This window comes from Protopterus annectens, chromosome 12.part0 (assembly GCF_019279795.1).
Source record: "Protopterus annectens isolate FY-2018-M chromosome 12.part0, PAN1.0, whole genome shotgun sequence".
Classification (NCBI taxonomy): domain Eukaryota; kingdom Metazoa; phylum Chordata; order Ceratodontiformes; family Protopteridae; genus Protopterus; species Protopterus annectens.
In genome coordinates, this window is record NC_056746.1 from 211,844,583 (window position 1) to 211,863,518 (window position 18,936).

At 42.3% G+C, this 18,936-nt stretch overlaps 1 protein-coding gene across 1 annotated transcript in view; it reads left to right on the top strand.

Annotated features, from left to right (window-relative positions):
• LOC122816456 (cytochrome P450 3A2-like) overlaps nt 1–18,936 on the top strand; it is a 525,311-nt gene that overhangs the window by 104,437 nt on the left and 401,938 nt on the right. The gene's annotated exons all lie outside the window — the stretch shown is intronic.

The window sequence follows — 18,936 nt, forward strand, 5'->3', positions numbered from 1 at the left end:
ATTTTTTTTTTTTTTTGCTTTTTCCTCCTACTTTCCTTCATTATTACTAGAGTGGCTCTCATGGCCCAACTGTGCCGGGTCAACCATATAAACTCCATGCTCCCCCAGACTTATTCTGGTAATTGTCACAGAATGCTGGCAGTGGGGCTCTGCACATATGAGCTTATGTCTGGGGAGGTCTTACTTTTGCCTACACTGTTAACCCCACCCTCTGTGGCCACCTGGTACGGTCATAGGAGGCATTGTGATGTGGGATTTGCGGCGTATCACCCTACCTCCATGGCAGCTCAGCCAAGCCCCACTGCCCTCTGCTGACCACACCGCCACTACCAACTTCCCCAGTTTCCACCTGGGATTGTTATTTGTAGATGCACATGTACGACCAATGCTGATGGGCATGCCCATCCCTTCTTGCACTTCCATGAATTACCTAGGAAGCTAATTGAACCTGGGTAGTCTGGGTCATAATGTGAAGTAAATGTGACCAACACGGCAGTGATATAAAGCTTTAATATAAAAAACACAGGAACATAAATAAATGGTAACCACTTCTTCAGACCATATTTTTCTAATACACCCAACATCTTAATATATGGTCTGAAGAAAAATATGGTCTGAAGAAGTGGTTTTATCCATGAAAGTGCTCACCACCGTTTTTATTATTTTTATACTATTGAATAAACAGGTTATCTGCCGTTATTTACATGTTTTATTTTATTTGATACTTTTTACATGTTTACTTTGCAGTTTTGTTGCCTAAATAAAAAGAACACATGATCTTCACTATATACCTTTTAGTACCCATTCATAAAAAGCCTTCCATTCGTAAATAGCCTACCAGTCAGGTTAATGTATAAGACCACGTGACCTTAATATAGGCTTAACCGTGGAAGCTTCATTTAAGCTGGAAAACGTATCTGCTGCTTGATGCACCATCTATCTCAGCTTAGAGCATTCAGTTTTATTTTTAAGATTGTCACCCCTAATATTAACATTTAAAACTTCCAAAACCGTAAACTTAAACCAGTGTTGCGAGCCTGATTCAATCACATGTCTTGCTAAAGCATTATTAGGCTTCTTATTCCGAATATCATCCACATGTTCTAAAATCTTTTCTTTAAAATGTCTATTAGATTTCCCTACATAAAAGGATTCACAAACTTGGCATTTAGCATAGTAAACAATATTAGATGTTTTGCAATCAGCATAAAAATGTAAATAAATATTATAACCAAGTGATGGATGTACGATGACACTTGTGGCCCAAATAAATTTGCAGGCATTGCAATACCAAATGAAAATGTACCATCTTAATCAGAGGTAATGAAATTTTCATAAGGGTGTCTATAACAGAGTTCATGTTTCAGTGATTTGTTATTATTGAATGAGAACTTTGGTTCAGCGCCTAGCACCCTTTTAATGTTGTCATCAGTCATCAACACTGACCGGTTCTACTTTATTGTATCACAAATGGTGTCTGTATTACTAGAATATGTCAGTGCAATATGAGGACATGAAACATGATGAGCAGATTGTGAGGACAAAGACTCATATTCTTCAGTAAAAATTGGTTTAGCGACAAGAGTCTCTAAGGGAACAAACTTCTTCAGTAATCTTCTGTACTTCAGCCTTAGAGTATCTTTTATCTATAAACTCCTTAGACAGAGTACCTAGTGCCTCAGTTACAATGTTTTCCTCATTGTGCAGTCTCATGGTTCTCAAGAACTGACCTTTACTAACGTTCTGGTGAGATGTCTAGGATGCATGCTGGTTTTATGTAATATGTTACTCTTCTTATGTTTCTTGTACATGTTATTTACCAGAGTATACTAACAGTGACATCTGAGAACTCAATGGACTCACTAGAATGACTATAAGTAAAACATAAAAATTGAGTTGTACTATGTAGATAATCCAAAAAAGAGGAAAGGTCATCTAGAGTACCCTTCTGAACCAAAAAGATGCCATCTACAAAGCTTCTGTAGTAACAGATGTTTTGAACCAGGGGGTTACCATTATAGACATGATCACGTTCCCACTGTGCCAGAACTGTTTACTTTACATTGTTTTATTTTTTTGCAATTCAACCTTTACCCACAAGCTATTCCTTTATTTTTACATTTTTAGTCTGGGTCATAGTTAGGACTTTATCCCTCTATGCCACTGGAGTGACCAAGTATATTTAAGTTTAGCGGTTTGAGTTTCAAAGAAGGTTCTTTTTCTTTTAACAATCAGTACTTAGAGTTGTTGATTGATTAACATGAACCCATGCAAGGTAGTAAAAGTCAGTCATTTTATGTGTAGCATCCTTTTCGTTAAGATGGTCGGTTGATACCATTTTAAAAGTAACCAAATTCCTGATAAAATCTTTTATCAGAGGCCCCTTCCCTAAAGTGACCAATATCTGATGAAGCTAATTTGTTCTGCAATTCTTTGCACCAGTATTCATTTAAATTGAAGGATATGATGTTTTACTTATACTTTTTTATTGCTATTATTCTTAGTCCTACTCAGAATATTAGATGTTCTTCTATTCATCTGTTGCAGTATTCTTTACATGAGGGAGTTCTCCACCGTTGGCCACCTGACATCGGGCAGTATATAAAAAAGTCTTTCACTACTGTAGGGAGAGTGGTATGTCACACATAGGCTGCTCTGGTATGTTGGCCACGAAAATGACGTACACACACACCTACCTCTGAACTTCTCTGCCACCATTCCAAACACCATCTTTGAATGTCGGTCTGCTTGCCGAGCTGCTAGCTGTGTTCCAGCGATTTCTCAGATAAGTGCCCCTTTGGAGAAATCTTGTTTCTTTTGTTACTGTTTTGTGGTAGAGTTCATGTCACCCAAAAAAGGCAAATGCCAGTGTGAAAGACAAATTCCACATAAATATAGCCATCTCCAGTGTTTGTTCTGCCTAGGGCCTACCCATAACCACAAATCCTGTCCCATTTGCCAGGCCTTTGTGCCCAAGACCTTAAGACAGTGATGACGAACCCGTGACATGCGTGTCAAAGGTGAAATGCCATGACATTTTGGGTGACGCACCAACATTCACCAACACCCGATTTACCAAAGAAACTGTTTTTGCATTTGTTGATTGTGTGAAGTGCATTGGATTATTTTGCGCCAGGAACCAGTTCAACAACACTGCTGCAGAGGTAAGGAAGTTATTAACCTCCAATACTATTTTGGTATACTTTGTCAATAGAGTCTGCAAAGGGCAGTGCTGACATTGTTTTCTGTTCGTGGTTACACTTCTGCAAAGGGCAAGTAGCTGTTTTACATTTGTCTCAACTGTCCCTCGTAATCCCTCCTAAATCTGGCAACTTTTTAAACTTAAGAATGACAATAATTAGAGTTGAAGCCGCGGTGGTGCAGTGGTAGCATTGTTGCCTCACAGCAAGAGGTTCTACCGTTCAACTCTCAGCTGGAGCGCCTTCTGTGTGGAGTCTGCATGTCCTTCCCGCGGTCGAGTGGCGTTTGAAAGACATGCCTAGGGCATACCTTCATTGAAGATTGGATGTCCCGCTGGCACCTCGGCACCTTAAAAATCTACTGCCAATCATTAGCGGACCGAAGTTCTGCTGTGATGACCCCTATCCGGGAAAAGCTGAAAGAAGAACAAAGAACACTAATTTTACTTCAGAAAGTGTATATTAATTGACATTCATTTTTTTTGTGTCACTGTCTCAAATTAATAGTACTAGTAGTTTAAAACTTTCCCTGTGTCTTATTTCTAGATTTGTCCCAGATTTATCCCTGATGTATTGAGAGCCATGCTGTTTTATTTATTTATTTTTATTTATTTATGTATTTTTGGGGGGGGGGGTGGGTGATACGCAAGCAGAGTCAAGTTAGGCATTTTCCAAATTTTTGCCACACAGAACCCAAAAGGTCCGCCATCTCTGCCCTAAGAAGTAGACTTTCCTCCTTAGCCATTTACGTGGTAAGCCAGCACTTAAAGTTTCTAGCTAAAAGCATGATGGAGGGGTCTTAGGGGCCAGAGGTCAAGTCAGTCACTAGGCAAAAGGCCAAAAAGCTGACGCCTGAAGCTTCTGCTGCATCTCTTACTGTGGGCATCTCTCCTGCGGTGCATGAGAGTGTGGAGATATGTATGACTCCTGGTTCCAGTTCACAGGCCGAGCCCAATGTTGAGGTCGCCTTGGATCTGACCACAAGCATGTCCTCAGAGGCTGAGCAGGCATCTGTCTCGGATGTACAGTGGGAACTGGGGCTCATTCTAACCAAAAGCCCTAAGAGGATACCTCAGATCCTGGTGCGGGAGGAAATTCACTCAGATATTATTGTAAATTACACAGGGCAGATCTGCATCAAAAGAAGAAGCAGAAAACTAAACACTTGTTCCCTCCTAAGAAACCTCACAGTACTCGGGGACAATTCATCCAATGCCATTTTAAGGCCCTTATGGCTATTCTGCCCCTTGTGGGTGTTTCAGTCCCTACCCCACCCTGCACAGCCTCTAGTGGAAGAGGTTTCTTCAGATGAAGAGGCATCCTCAGAAGAGGAATTTTTAGCCTATTCCTCACAGGTACCCTTCCCTCTAGACTACCCTTCCCCAGAGGAGAACTCCAGTGGAACTGACTCACGCATGGAAAAACTGTCTCTTGTAGAGACTGTAGTCAAATGAAAGACCATTTCAAGTGGGACAGCATTCCGGTGTCTGAAGTACAAAAGAGACACCATGACCTTCTGCAGGTGGAATCACCCAGCCCTTTGGTGATTCCTCCTTTGTTACCTCCCTTTCTAGATGCCATTGCCTCTGCCTCCAAGGGCCCTGATTCCCAGCCTCCTGCCCCTAAGAAAGCCTGACCGATTTTGCAAGGTCCCTGAGGACTGTAAGGTCCTGTTTAAATGTCCTTCAACAGATCCATCGGTTATTTCAGTGGCTTCAGACGAATCGTCCAGGTTATTACATTCAACCTCTCTCCTTCCTTCAGATAAGGACAGCAAGATTCTGGAAAGGCTGAGCAAGAAAATGTACACTTCAGTCACCTTGGTATTCAGAGCCATTAATTACCAAACACACGCACGACCATGTTTGCCCTAGAGCTTCTGTCTCAACACTCCCAGATCATTTCTGATTTACCTGATTCAGAGAATAAAAACCTTGGCTCCATCCTTGCTGGGAGCTTCCTCCACAGGTAGTCTGCCACTCCAACTGCAACTATGATGCTGCAGACAGCTCTGCTTCTGGCTCTGTCTTAAGGAGTTTCTCCTGGTTAAGACTCCAGCCATTACTAGAGGACATTGAATCTAAGGTTATGTTATGGACATCGCTTTTGACAACTCTGGATTGTTTGACCCTGCAGTGGCTAATTTATTTAAATCTCTGCAGAAAAAGGGAAAGGAATTGCAAGAACTGAAACACATCTTTGTCTCCCCAGTGTCTAAATTTCACCAAAATTACCCAGTAAAAACTGTATTTGTATGTGGGCACTCCCACTCTCCTCCACCAAAAACTAAAAAGGATAGTAGGAGGCTTCAGAAGCCAAGGATTGCTCCTACAGCTCCAGCTCAGAAGTGCCCCTTTCCAGACAAGCCTGGTTCCCTCTGACTGCCCAAACTGCCTCACCCACATTCTGCTTTCCCAGCACATCTTTCTGTCTCTGCCAGTCTAGGAAAGCATAACTCCAGGCTCCTGGGTTCTTTCTATCATTCAAAAATGATACTTTCTGGTATGGGATTCCCTGCCTTCCTTAAGGGGCAACCCTTAACCACCAAAGGAACAACTATCTTCCTTTCCAGAGGTACTTGTGGAGATGAGTGACCATTCAGGAAGTTTCTCTAGATCAAAAAGAAGGAAGTTTTTACTCCAGAATGTCCCTAGTGCCCAGAAAGGGTGGTCCTTGGAGACCCATTTTGGATCTCTCTCATCTCAACACCTTTCCAAAGGTACCCACCTTCCATACGTTAACTCTTGAAGAAAAGGTTTCCCCTCACTGTACCACAATCCTGCATGACTTCCCTGGATATCAAAGATGCATATCTACACATTCCTATCCACCCAGCGGCAGGAAGTTTTTACATTTCTCTGTGGCTTCCTGGCATTTTCATTTCTCTGCCTTGCCCTTTGGACTTTCTACTGCACCAAGGGTATTTAAAAAATATCTAGCCCCTCTGATTACCTGTTGCAGGCTTCAGAGCATCCATGCTTTTCCTTACATGGCTGATCTCCACTTTATGGCATCCTCCCCAGAGATTCTAGAGCAAAATATCCTCTTTGCCATTTCTCTTCTACAATGTCTGGGATTCACCATAAACCACAAAAAAAATCTATTCTCTTTCCCTCTCATTATCACATCTTCCTGGTGTGCAGGATACAGACCGACCCAATGAGGGTCTCCCTCCCTCCTCAAAAGGCACAAGATCTCTCGTCCCAATTCAAAAACCTTCTGCCTCTTCACCACATTTCAGCCAGAGAGTTCCTCAGGGTTTTGGGACATATAACATCTACTATTCCTATGCTACCTCTGGCAAAACTTCACATGAGAGAACTTCAGTGATTCCTAAAGTCAATTTGATGCAGCATTCGCATCCTCTGGACTTTCCAATTTTTCTCATCCCTTGTCTGAAGGGAGAACTACAGTGGTGGATCCAACAAGTGTCCCTCAACCCAGGACTCCCCTTGTATTCTCTGCCACCAGTCCAAGAGCTGTTCACAGATGCTTTGGATGTGGGCTGGGGAGCAGCTTTTGGAAATTTGAAAGCTCAAGGGGTATAGTCCCCCTCTTAACTAAGGGAGCACATCAGTGTAAGGGAGATGAGGGCATTAGGTCACTGCTGCTAGTCATTCAGACCTTTCATCCTCTCTTCCTCCCAGAACCTTTAAAGCTGTTCACAGACAATATGATGGTCCTCTGGTATGTTAACAAACGGGGGGGGGGGGGGGTGGTGACCAAATCCTACCTACTATGCAGGCTGACACTCCATATTTGGGAGCTGGCAGTCCATTATCAGGTGACTGTCCAGGCAGTGTATATTCCATCCAGCTAAAATTGTGTGGCAGACACCTTGCGTAGGTCCTTAACACAGTCCCATGAATGGATGCTTTAAAGGGATGCTTTTCTGGACATTGCCCACTGGTGGGTATATCTCAAGCAGATATCTTTGCTTCCCCCATGAACAGACAATTTCCACATTTTTGTGCCAGAGGACCACATCCTCTAGTCTGGAAGGTAGACACTCTTTCATTCTCTTGGAAGGGGATGATGTTCTTCATCTCACATTGCTGCAGTCCTTACACTTGGGTAGTCCGCTGTCCTCGGTCGGCCCGAATATCAAAGTATTAGGCTGACGTCGGTCAAGGCGCTTAAGACTGACATCAGGACGTCAGGGTACAAATGCGCATGACCGACGTCATATCCTCAGTCTTTTTTGCCGCATGGTCCGATGCAGAAGCAGCGTTGCAAGTGCCGTTCGGCGTTCTGAACTTTTTCAAATTCGGAGTTTCAGACCGAGTCAAAGTTGGCTAAGTACCCGTTGGGAATATTTTAGTTTTTCTTGCCTCAGTGGTTTACCGGATGTCAGAAAAAGTGAATAACTGTATTTCTTGTGGGAAGCAGATACCGCATAGAGATTATCATACTTTGTGTATTCCTTGTTTGGGGCCTGAGCACGACGTTGTTGGGTGTCGCTTTTGTGCTAGGTTTAATAAGCGCACTATTAAGCGAAGGTTAGATTGTGCCAGGTTGGTCTTCGGGAAGCGGTGCAATTACAATATGCCGTCGGATGTTCCGACGCCCGCTTCTTCGAAGAAGCGCAAAGACAAAGCAGCTAAACCCAGGCAAGAAGAGTCGTCCGTACCGGATGCCGGTTCTTTGGTGGTGTCAGTGGAACCAGTGGTTCCACCGGAGGTTTCTCTGGAGTCCCAGGGGGAGACTTTGATATTACAGGATGTGGCCTCTCAGGAGGCAGGTCAGGCTGAAGGGGCTTCTCAGGTTACTGTACTCCCCTCCCTTCCTAGGGTGGTTAGGCCCTCTCCTTCTGTTTCCAAGGCTTCTCCCAGAGGCAGGCCAGGTTTAGCTTCTGTTGGTGTCACTCCTAGTTCTTCAGGATCTGTGCCCAAGAAGCACATGCTCAAAATGGCAGAAGATTTAATTACTTTGATTAGAGGTTCTTTGCCCCCTCCTGATAAGAGGCCTAGGGTGGAACCAGAGTTGGGGAGTTTTGAGCAGGTTTCGGATGTTTCAGAGTCTTCGGCTGAAGACTTGCAGGGGTATTCTCCTTATTCTGATTCTGATGTGGATGATTCTACTCCTTCTGCTTCTCCTCCAGAGGATTTTTCTTTTTCAGAGACTCTTCATTCTATGAGGGAACATTTTAAGTGGGAAGGTCAGGACTTCTTTGATTCCAGGAAAAGGCTTAGGGAATTTTTGCTTTTACCCCAGCATAGGCCTTTGGCTATTCCTCCTGTTCTGGATGTTGTGGAAGATGTGTTTGCAGAGGCTTCACTTAATCCTGATTCTTTGCCTCCTGCTCCTGTTAAACCGGACAGGTATTACAGGGTGCCTGAAGCTCATAAATATCTGTATAAGAGTCCTAGGGCAGACCCAGAAACAGTTAGTCAGGGACCTAAGGGTGTCAAGGCCTCTGTGGTAAAAATCCGGTTCCTCCAGATAAAGAGGCCAGAGCTTTGGATAGATGGGGAAAGAAAGTCTATACTTCTTCCACCTTAGCTATGAGGGCTTTGAATTGCCAGTTTCACATGTTGAAATATCAAAACTATCTTCTTTCTCAATTGAAGTCTAAGGTAGATGCTCTGGCGGAAGGCATTGAGTGTAAAGAATTACGAGATTTGGTACATGTTTCTGAACAGGTGGGTAAGCATTCTTTACAATGTGGATTTGATGCTGTACAGGCCTCGTCTAGGGTGGCTGCCACTGGGTCAGTTCTTCGTAGGCACGCCTGGCTGAGGGATCAGAACTTATCTGACCATGTTAAGACAAGGATTTTAGATGCTCCTTTACAGTCTGATGTATTGTTTGGTTCACCTGTGGAGGCAGTTTTAAAGAAAATGGAAGACAAGGCTAAGTCTATGCAGACTGTTAAAGATTTTTTGCAAGTTCAGCCTCCGAAGTTTAGTAGGAATTGGCCTGCTAAGGGGTGGACGTACCCTTCTTATGATTCACAGTCTAGGGAAGATCTAGGCGTGGTAGGGGTAGAGCTCAGGGCTCTTTCAGACCTAGAACAGGAGTTCACCTGCACAGTCTTCGGGTGAGGGCAGGGGCCAGTCCTTTCGTAAACAGGCCCAATGACCTACCTTTTCAGCTGCCAGAGCCTTCTTGTCTGGCAGCACCTTTGGGAGGAAGGTTGGCACTCTTCAAAGAAAATTGGAGTTTAATTACCCAGGACAGATGGGTATTGGATATTATACACCAAGGTTACAGGTTTTATTTCCATACCTTGCCTCCTTTCAAAGGCATGCCAGACGTTCCTCCTCAGCAAAGAATAGAGGCTCACTAACAAATTTCTCTGCTGCTGCAAATAGGGGCCATACAGCCGGTCCCTCTGCCAGAAGTAGGCCTAGGATTTTATTCTCGCCTGTTCCTAGTACCAAAGAAGGGGAACACGTGGAGACCAATTTTGGATTTATCTATCCTCAACACTTATCTGGACATTCCCAAGTTCAAAATGTTGACGTTACAACAGCTTTTACCTCTGCTGGGCAAAGATCACTGGATGGTGACTCTGGATCTCAAGGAAGCTTACCTTCATGTTCCTATCAGGCTAAGTTGCAGGAAGTATCTGCGTTTTCGAGCTGGGACTTCTCATTATCAGTTCTCTGCATTGCCCTTTGGCTTATCTACTGCCCAGAGTGTTCACAAAGGTTCTGGCTCCAGTGATAGCTTTCTTCAGGCTAAAAGGAATACAGATCTATCCTTATTTGGACGATTGCCTGATTCTGGCCAAAGGAAGGGTCGAGCTTCTTCATCATTTGCAATACGTGATAGCAGTGCTAAGATGCCTGGGGTATTCTGTGAACGAAATAAAGTCCAGTCTAGTACCCTCTCAAGACATGTGCTTTCTGGGTGTGAGACTGAATACAGCATCCCAGATGGCCGTTTTGACCCCGGACAAACAAAAGAATCTTTCCCTTTACTTCCATCAATTGTCTCATCAGTCCAGGCTGACTGCAAGGACAGTCCTTCAAGCCTTGGGGTTCATGGCATCTTGTATTCTGGTACTTCCCAATGCCAAACTGCATATGAGGAAGCTACAATGGTATCTCAAAATGTATGGACACAGCACTGCCAAGATATGGACACTGTCATTCAGATAATACCTTGCATTCAAAAGGAATTTTTGTGGTGGGCTCAGGAATGTCACCTAAACAAGGGACTCTCTGTGACCCGACCAGAGGCGAGTCAGATTCTAACGACAGATGCCTCAGACAAAGCTTGGGGAGCTCATCTAAATGGAAAGTGGATACAAGACACGTGGCCTGCCAGACTACAACATCTACATATCAACTTGAAGGAGATGTTAGCAGTCCAATTTGCATTAATAGCTTTCAAGGATTTACTTCTTCCAGGGCAGGTGTTGGTTCTAACAGACAACATAACTGTCATGTGGTACATCAACAAGCAAGGGGGAACACATTCTTATCCTCTATGCAGGCAAGCAATGATTTTGTGGGAGACTGCTCTCAGTTTACAGCTCAATCTTCAGGCAAGGTTTCTGCCGGAGCACAGAACTCCTTAGCAGATGTGTTGAGCAGACGAATTATGGATCCCCACGAGTGGAAATTGGATCCTCATGTATTTCAGAAATTGACAGTGTCATGGGGAACTCCAGACATAGATCTGTTCGCTTCTCCACTAAACTACCAGCTGCCAAAGTTTTGCACAAAAAGGTTTCATCCCACAGCTTGGAAAGTGGATGCTCTTTCTTTCAATTGGAGCAATCTTCATGTGTATGCCTTTCCACCTCTGCCTCTCCTCCCAAAGGTTTTCCTAAAGGTCAGACAGGACAAGCCAAGGATGATTCTAATAGCTCCAGATTGGCCTCGACAGCACTGGTACCCATTACTGAGAAGTCTGGTTCGGGAGCCACCATGGCCTTTGCCTTCGATTCCACACCTGCTGTCTCAAGAGAACAGTCATTTACTCAATGTCAAACTTCACTCTCTTCACCTAACAGCCTGGCATATTCTGTTTTAAACCCTGGAGGGTCTCAGCTTCTGCAGCAAGTTTTGAATGTTATTTTGGAGGCGAGAAGGCCTAGTACAAGGAAAGTATACGCAGATAAATGGAAGAGATGTTTATTTTGGAGTGCAGCAAAGGAATTTGATGTTGCTAAGCCTAATTTAAGTGTGGCTCTTCAATATCTTGCTGAGTTACTGGACAAAGGATTGTCCTTCTCTTCTATTAAGATTCATGCTGCAGCAATTTCTGCTCACTATGACTGTGATCCACCATTGTTTTCTCATCCTTTGTTTAAGCAATTCCTTAGAGGGGCAAAGAATATAAGACCCCCACGTAGAGCTCCTACTCCTGCTTGGGATCTCAATTTTGTGTTGGAGAAACTCACTCTACAACCTTTTGAGCCTGCAGCTACTGCCGAGTTGAAATATTTATCATGGAAGACTGCTTTTTTGTTGGCCATTACCTCTGCGAGAAGGGTTTCTGAATTACAGGCCCTTATGGCAGTTGAGCCTTTCTTAATTTTCCATAAGGACAGGGTATCTTTACGTACTAATCCTTCCTTTATGCCTAAGGTGGTTTCTAGTGTGGCTTTAAACCAAACTATTCATTTGCCTACTTTTTATGCAAACCCCCAAAATAAAGGGGAAAAGATTTTGCACACCTTGGATATACACAGGCAGTTACGATATTATTTGAGCAGAACTAAAGGGTTCAGGCAGTCTCAGCAGTTGTTTGTTTCTTTTGCTTTGGGTTCTCAGGGCAAGCCTGTGTCAAAACAAACTATTTCTAAGTGGATTGGGTTGTGTATTGCTTTCTGTTATTCCCATCATGGTAAGGAGGTTCCAGCTGGGATTAGGCCTCATTCCACTAGAGCTACTGCCACTTCTACAGCTTTTTAAGGGGTGGCAACTAAAGATATTTTGGAGGCAGCTACTTGGAGTTCAGTGCATACTTTCTCTAAGCATTACCACCTTCCACTTTACTCTAAATCTAGGGCTGGGTTTGCCACTGCTATTTTACAGGGCATTTTGGCAGCTCCTACTTCTTTATAGTTTTGCCATCCTCCCTTACCTCTGCTTTGGGATTCTACCCAAGTGTAAGGACTGCAGCAATGTGAGATGAAGAACATAGTACAGTTTTGTACCTACCATAAATGTAGATGTTCGAAGATCCACATTGCTGCAGTCCAATTTACCCTCCCTCCTTCCCCTCTGTTGTTAGAGGTGGTTGTGTGGTTTGGGTTGTAAATATTGTACATATTGTATATATTGTTCATATGATTAGTGCAAGGGTGGTTGGTTGTTTTTTGCTGTCTTTTGGTTTTGACCTTTCTGTTTAGGGTCTTCTGACATCTGGGGCAAGAAAAGACTGAGGATATGACGTCGGTCATGCGCATTTGTACCCTGACGTCCTGATGTCAGTCTTAAGCGCCTTGACCGACGTCAGCCTAATACTTTGATATTCGGGCCGACCGAGGACAGCGGACTACCCAAGTGTAAGGACTGCAGCAATGTGGATCTTCGAACATCTACATTTATGGTAGGTACAAAACTGTACTTTTCTGTATGCACCCCCCCCCCCCTTCTGGTAATTCCAAAAGTATTGTTCAGTATTCAGCAGGACAAACCAAAACTCTTGCCGATGACTTCCTCTTTTCATGCATTTAGCCAAGGGCAGTCACCGCAAGTTACCGCACTGTGTGGACCTTCTCACACAAGACAAAGGAACTCTCATCCATTCCCACTTGTCTTCCCTCCAGTTGACTCTGTAGGTGATAGGGCTGTAATTCATTGGTGACACCTGTTCTCTGAGGATGTGCCAAGGGTCCTGCAGGAGGCCAGAAAACCGAATACCAGAAAATCTCATCTATCCAAGTACAAGGGTTTTCACTTTGGTGTCTCTCATGAAACCAGGATCCACTGTCAGTGGAAGTCCTCTTGGTTCTATCCTATTTGTGTGAAGTGTTCAATGCTGGCTTGGCCTACTCTTCAGTGAAGTCCCATATGTCAGCCTGTCTGCATCTATTCCCCCTATAGATAGCAGATTTGAGGTTAAACAATATCTTCAAGGTGTCCTTCACATTAGACCTCCCTGGAAACCTATTCCTCCTCCCTGGGATCTTAACTTTGTATTCGAAAAGCTGACTTCCCCCCCTTTGAGCCAGCTTAATCAGCATCTCTTCAACACTACTCCTGGAAAACTCTATTTCCTGTACTTCTCCTAGCTATGACTTCAGCCAGACATGTGTCTGAGCTCCAGGCCCTAATGGCCTCTCTTCCCTTTTTGGTTTTCCACAAAGGCAGGGTATCCTTGTGTACCAACCCTTCTTTTATGCCCAAGATAGTCAGTGAATTGTCACTCATCCAATCCGTTCAGTTGCCCACTTTCTTTTCTTCTCCACAAAATTCTAATGAGAAGGTGTTGCATACTCTGGATGTGCATAGGCAGCTTAGATTTTACTTAGACAAGACCAAATGTATTGGGAAATCAGACCAGCTTTTTGTCTCCTGTCATTCCCAGGGCTGTGGGATCATCTGTTTCCAACAGACTATTTCTACTTGGATTTCTAAGGCTATTTTATTCTGTTATGTGAAGCATGGTAAGACCCTTGCTGCTTCTGTAAAGGCCCATTCCATTAGGGCTGTATCTTCATCTGGTGCTTTCTTCAAGGGATTAGACACTAGTTCTATTCTTGAAGCAGCTACATGGACGTCTGTACATACCTTCACTAAACATTACAAATTGAATGGCATTTCTAAGTCCAGGGCAGGTTTTGGCAGAGTCATACTCCATGGCTTTCTGGAACGTTAAACTGCTTCTTCATCCACTCTCTCCTCATGAGCTTTTGTACTAATGTAATGTAATTACTCCGTAATGGAAAGAGTACTGCAACAGATGAATAGAAGGACATAGAATAGTTGTGTAAAATCTTACCATGACAATGGATGTCCTTCTCTTCTCTCGATGGATGTCCTTCTCTTCTCTGTTGCAGTATTCCAATCCCTCCATCCTTCCCCCTGGTTATTTGGCTCTTTTCTTGGATGTTCATACCATACTTTCCTTAGGCTAGCTTTCCTCCTGGGGCACTCAGTTCTGAGGTAGGTGTGTGCATACATCACTTTTATGGCCAACATATGACAGCAGTCTACATGCAATGTACCACGCACCCTACAGTAGTGAAACACTTGTATACTGGCCAGTGTTGGGTCACCTATGGTAGAGCACTCCCTCATGTAAAGAATACTGCAACAGAGACGAGAAGGACATCTATCATTTTAGTAAGATTTTACACAACTGTTCTTTCTGTTTAAGACAAATACATATTTTACCAAAAATCATGTATGGATATAGCATTTCAAGCTGCCTGGTACTAAACAATGCTCTTCTTTCATCTCGTTTTTCAGTACAACCTCTGTAGACCGAAAGTCTGTCATAGTGATGGGATGGGAGATAATTAGCAAAGACAGAGAGGAGGTGACATCCCTCTGGTATGGACTTTCTACTTTGCTGAGCCGTAATATCCCCTTGACATGCTGGATGATATCATGTGAGTTGGCATGCAGTTGTTGCCCACAAAGTCCACCTTTCACCTCTTAGCCTGTAAAGCACTATTCCAGAACCCAATCTCCCAATCTCCACCACTGCCTATCTAAACTGTCTCTGAGGTTAGCAAACGTTGAGTCACTGTTTCAGGAAACAGACACATGAGATCTTCCCATTCACACTCCCTTCTGTTTGCCCACTCCAGGGATTGTATTTCAAATGTTGTTTACTCTTGACCTCACTTATTGATCAACCTGTTCTGAAGCCTCTTTCCCATCAAATAGTCTTGCAAATTCTTGCTTAAGCAATACTGTTACTACTACAATACTTGGCAACTTTTAAATACCTTGGGTTTTCTTCTTACCAGGTCACCAATCTGGGGCTTTCCACTGATGTCCAGTCATAACCCCACCCTACCCCCAATATTGACTCACTATTCAGAGAGCACTTCCAGTTATTAAACAATCAACATAACCTTCATCAACATCACATGTGTTATATACTGCATATTAGACCTGCAAATTGCTCCCACGACTAAATATACCACATCTACTGTTGCATGGTGGTATTTAGCTAAACATAGGAACAGATTAGAATGACTACCTCTTATCAGAATATGACCAACATTCAGTTGCTGAGAAAGAACAGGAAGTTATTCTCTTTAACATAATACTTCTAATAGTGAAGCTAAATTCCACTCCTAGATGGATTGTTTGCAAACATCAGGTCCTATGCCATAGAAAAAGATGGTCCAAGCCATATATTACTTGTAATGAATTCTGATAGCCTTGATAGTCCTAATGCAGACTCAACAGCACATACGAAATAGCTAGAACCAGCTTACAAAAGATTTGTTCTCAGTATAAGCTACTTACTCTAGAGTAAGCTTGTCTCAGTTCCAAAAGACTTGCTCTCCGTGTAAGTGACGTATGGCATCCAGTAAAAGAAAAACATTATATTCAATCATAGCAGAAATAATTTTAGAGAGAACCAAATTTTCTATATTTATTTATGATCTTCAGGGCAAAGTGTGTCATAATTAAAGTAGTTTTCAAATGAAATGTATTATGAGGTAGATTACCATTTACTTTTGTTGGTGAAAACCTTATATCATTAGTCTTCAGGGTAAAGTGTTACTATAGATCAGGAGTGTCCAACCCGCGGCCCGTGGGCCGCATGCGGCCCTCAGAGCTCTTCCATGCGGCCCGCGACCCTTAAATTTAAATTTAATTTTAATTTAACTTTTTTTCCGTATGTTTCCACGTCCGCGTACTTTTGCTGTTCTGCGCATGCGCCAACTTTCTTTTTTTCACGTTTTTTTCATACCAGCGTCTTTCCGCTGGTATGCGATCTTGAAAACACCGTTCGGGCGTTTTTTATATTACTGGATTAAGAAAAGCTGAAGCGAGATCGTGGAGAGAGGATTTATTATTTCGTTGTGTACTACACTACAACATAGTAAGGTAAGTTAAGTATTTTGACACTGTGTCTGCTCCTAATCTAGAAGCACATCATTTGTCTCCTGTAGCCTTTTTCGGCCTCATGCAAACCTGCTCCCAGTAAGCAGACTGCAGCAGTATATATCCTGTCATATTTTATTTCTTAACATGTATGTGTAAATGTGCATGCAGTACTTTTGTTATGATCTTGCAAGTAGCTCATACTAATGATGATAAACGTTTTTAACTATTAAAAATTCTTAAATTCATCTCTATTCTAATTTATACAAAGAATGCCTATGACTGTTTCTCTTCCTGCATTCTATTAGTTTAATTTGTGTAAGTTTTCCTCAGTTCTCTGTAAATCTGTCTGGTGGTGAATATTTGTAGAAATTCATTTGGTGCAGCAACTGTGTTTATATCCTGTAAAACTGGATCTGATTCTGTGGTTTCCAGGTCGGTTTTGCACTTTCTATAATTTCAGAGTATTCCAGTAATGTAACCAGATTGTCTTTTGCTTCTTCATGGTTCATTATGTCATAACTGGACAGCGATCACCTCAGTTAGTTAGCAAACATGCAGAAATGTATACATATAAAACTGTGCTGCTGATGGCATCAAGCAGAACTTTTTGCTATTTGATAATGCAGATTAAAGTCCTCCAGTAGAACAAAAAAGTTTTAGATTTAGAATGAGTAGTAATTGCTAAGAAATAGACTGGTAGGGGGGGATATAAGTGACTCCTCATTTGGTGTGACCTAGTATCAACTGGGCCAGTAGCCATTTTGGTGCTTCATTCACAGAGGTGGTGTCCTTTTTAACCAGGCTAACTTGCATGCTGTTTTTAATCACTAGGCATACATCTCTTCAGTTCTTTGCCTCAGCCTGTTCACAAAAATATTGAAGCTGTGTACTGTGTAACTAGATTGGTAGACTTCATCTTTTAGCTGTGTTTACATTTGTCCAAACATCAGACTTCTGATGAAGAACCCAGGTTATTAAGTGCCCATTCATTAATACTATCAGAATTCAAGTGCAGTCTTAATTCCCTTTGACTGTGGCTCATTGACCTTGCATAGCTCCTCAATAAGCTGACTTGTGCCCAGTGAAACTTTTATCTGAAGTCCTGGAAGTCATAGCTCCCAGGAAGGCCATTGCTCCTCAGTTATAAAGCAGCAAAAGTTTCCATGAGGGCAGAAACTTGCATGTGATTATGGCTCACTTCATGAAGTGTAGGAGTTGGGTTTCTCTCTCTTGTGTTCAGGGTTGTACATCTTCGGTGTTTCTCCTTTTCCTTCCTTTGTAGGAGGAACTGTGGCCCTATCCTGGTTAGTTAAGCATCATCTTAAATATGCATCTTCCCCTGTTTTCTAGCTAGCTAGTTCTGTGGCTATGAAGTTCACTTTTTTGAAGGTACTTTTATTGAGGGGGTGTCTCTTCTCCTAAGATGTGCAATCTTCATATCTTTGTAGGAAACTCTGTAGTTTTTCCTTAGAATCAGATAAAGTTTATGACCTTGTTTCCTTCTAAAAGTGGTATCAGAACTGTCTTTAAATTAATCAGTTCATCTTTTTATCTTTCTGGGTGCACAATTTAGGTAGTAGAGCCCCTTTTTCTCTTGTAATTGATTTTGGTTTTGCCTGAAAAGAATATGCAAGTTCAGAAATATGGAACAGCTGGGTTTCTTTGCTTGATAGAAAGGGGGAGGGTTGCTAATTTTGCCTTTCTGGTGATGGCAGAAAAGGATATTCAACATTTACCAACTGCAGAAGTTTTCTTGCATATCAGCTAGTACAATGAGTCTGTCTGTTTATCTTATTAATAAAAGTCAGTTTTCTTGTGGCGATAGCTGGTGAAGCGGTATTACTTTTTCATGAAGTCTCTTTTGCTAAAAATAAATGGGTATCCATACTATTGAAGATAGCATTTTTGCACATCAACAGTAGCTAGGTAGCACCTTTGTAGGACATGATGGAAGACATGGAAACCAGCAAAATCACAGGTATGATCTCATACAAATTGAAAGGTTTGTACCTGTTAATTTGTTTTACAAATAAATTAAGATGTTAGATTTAACTGTTTTTTAAATAATTAGAATGAGATATTGAATTTTAGGGCATTATTCTGCATTTATTAATTTATTTATTGTTCAAATTCCCCTACAATACAGCCACATTAGACCGCATAAACCTGAGGTGTCTCTCTCTCCTTGTCTCTCTTTTTTTTTTTATTTGCTCTTCAGTTAATGTGAGACCTTTTTTTTTTTTTTTTTTTTTTTTTTGGTACTTACTTGCCGTTTGCCCCAAGATCATTTCTGTTGACTCAATGCGGCCCTTGCAACTGAAAAGGTTGGACACCCCTGCTATAGATGCTTTGCTACAGAATCCCTGTAATTACAGTTACCATAGTATCCTTCACAAAATATGGCCCGGGATTATGCAGTGGTGAATTTTGTTTTACATTACATGCTTCATCAAAACAGATTGTCCTTTCTGGAAAATGCATTTCTTGGTATGTCTTCTAGCTTCTGAATCTCTCTTCATTTCACAGCTTTGCTCAGTCTTTTTGGTGTAAACATGATTCAGCTTGTTTGCTAATTCACTTATAGATGGAGGTTTGATTGTAAACACTCATACCTAATCATCAGGTTGACTGGTGTTGCCATTGCTGGTGCAAGGGTTCTCATATCCTCTCTAAGCATGCTATGTAGCCATTGTCTCAATTACATTCTGTTATCATTAATGACCTCTAAGGCCTTCTCTGTGTTATCTATAAATCTGTCC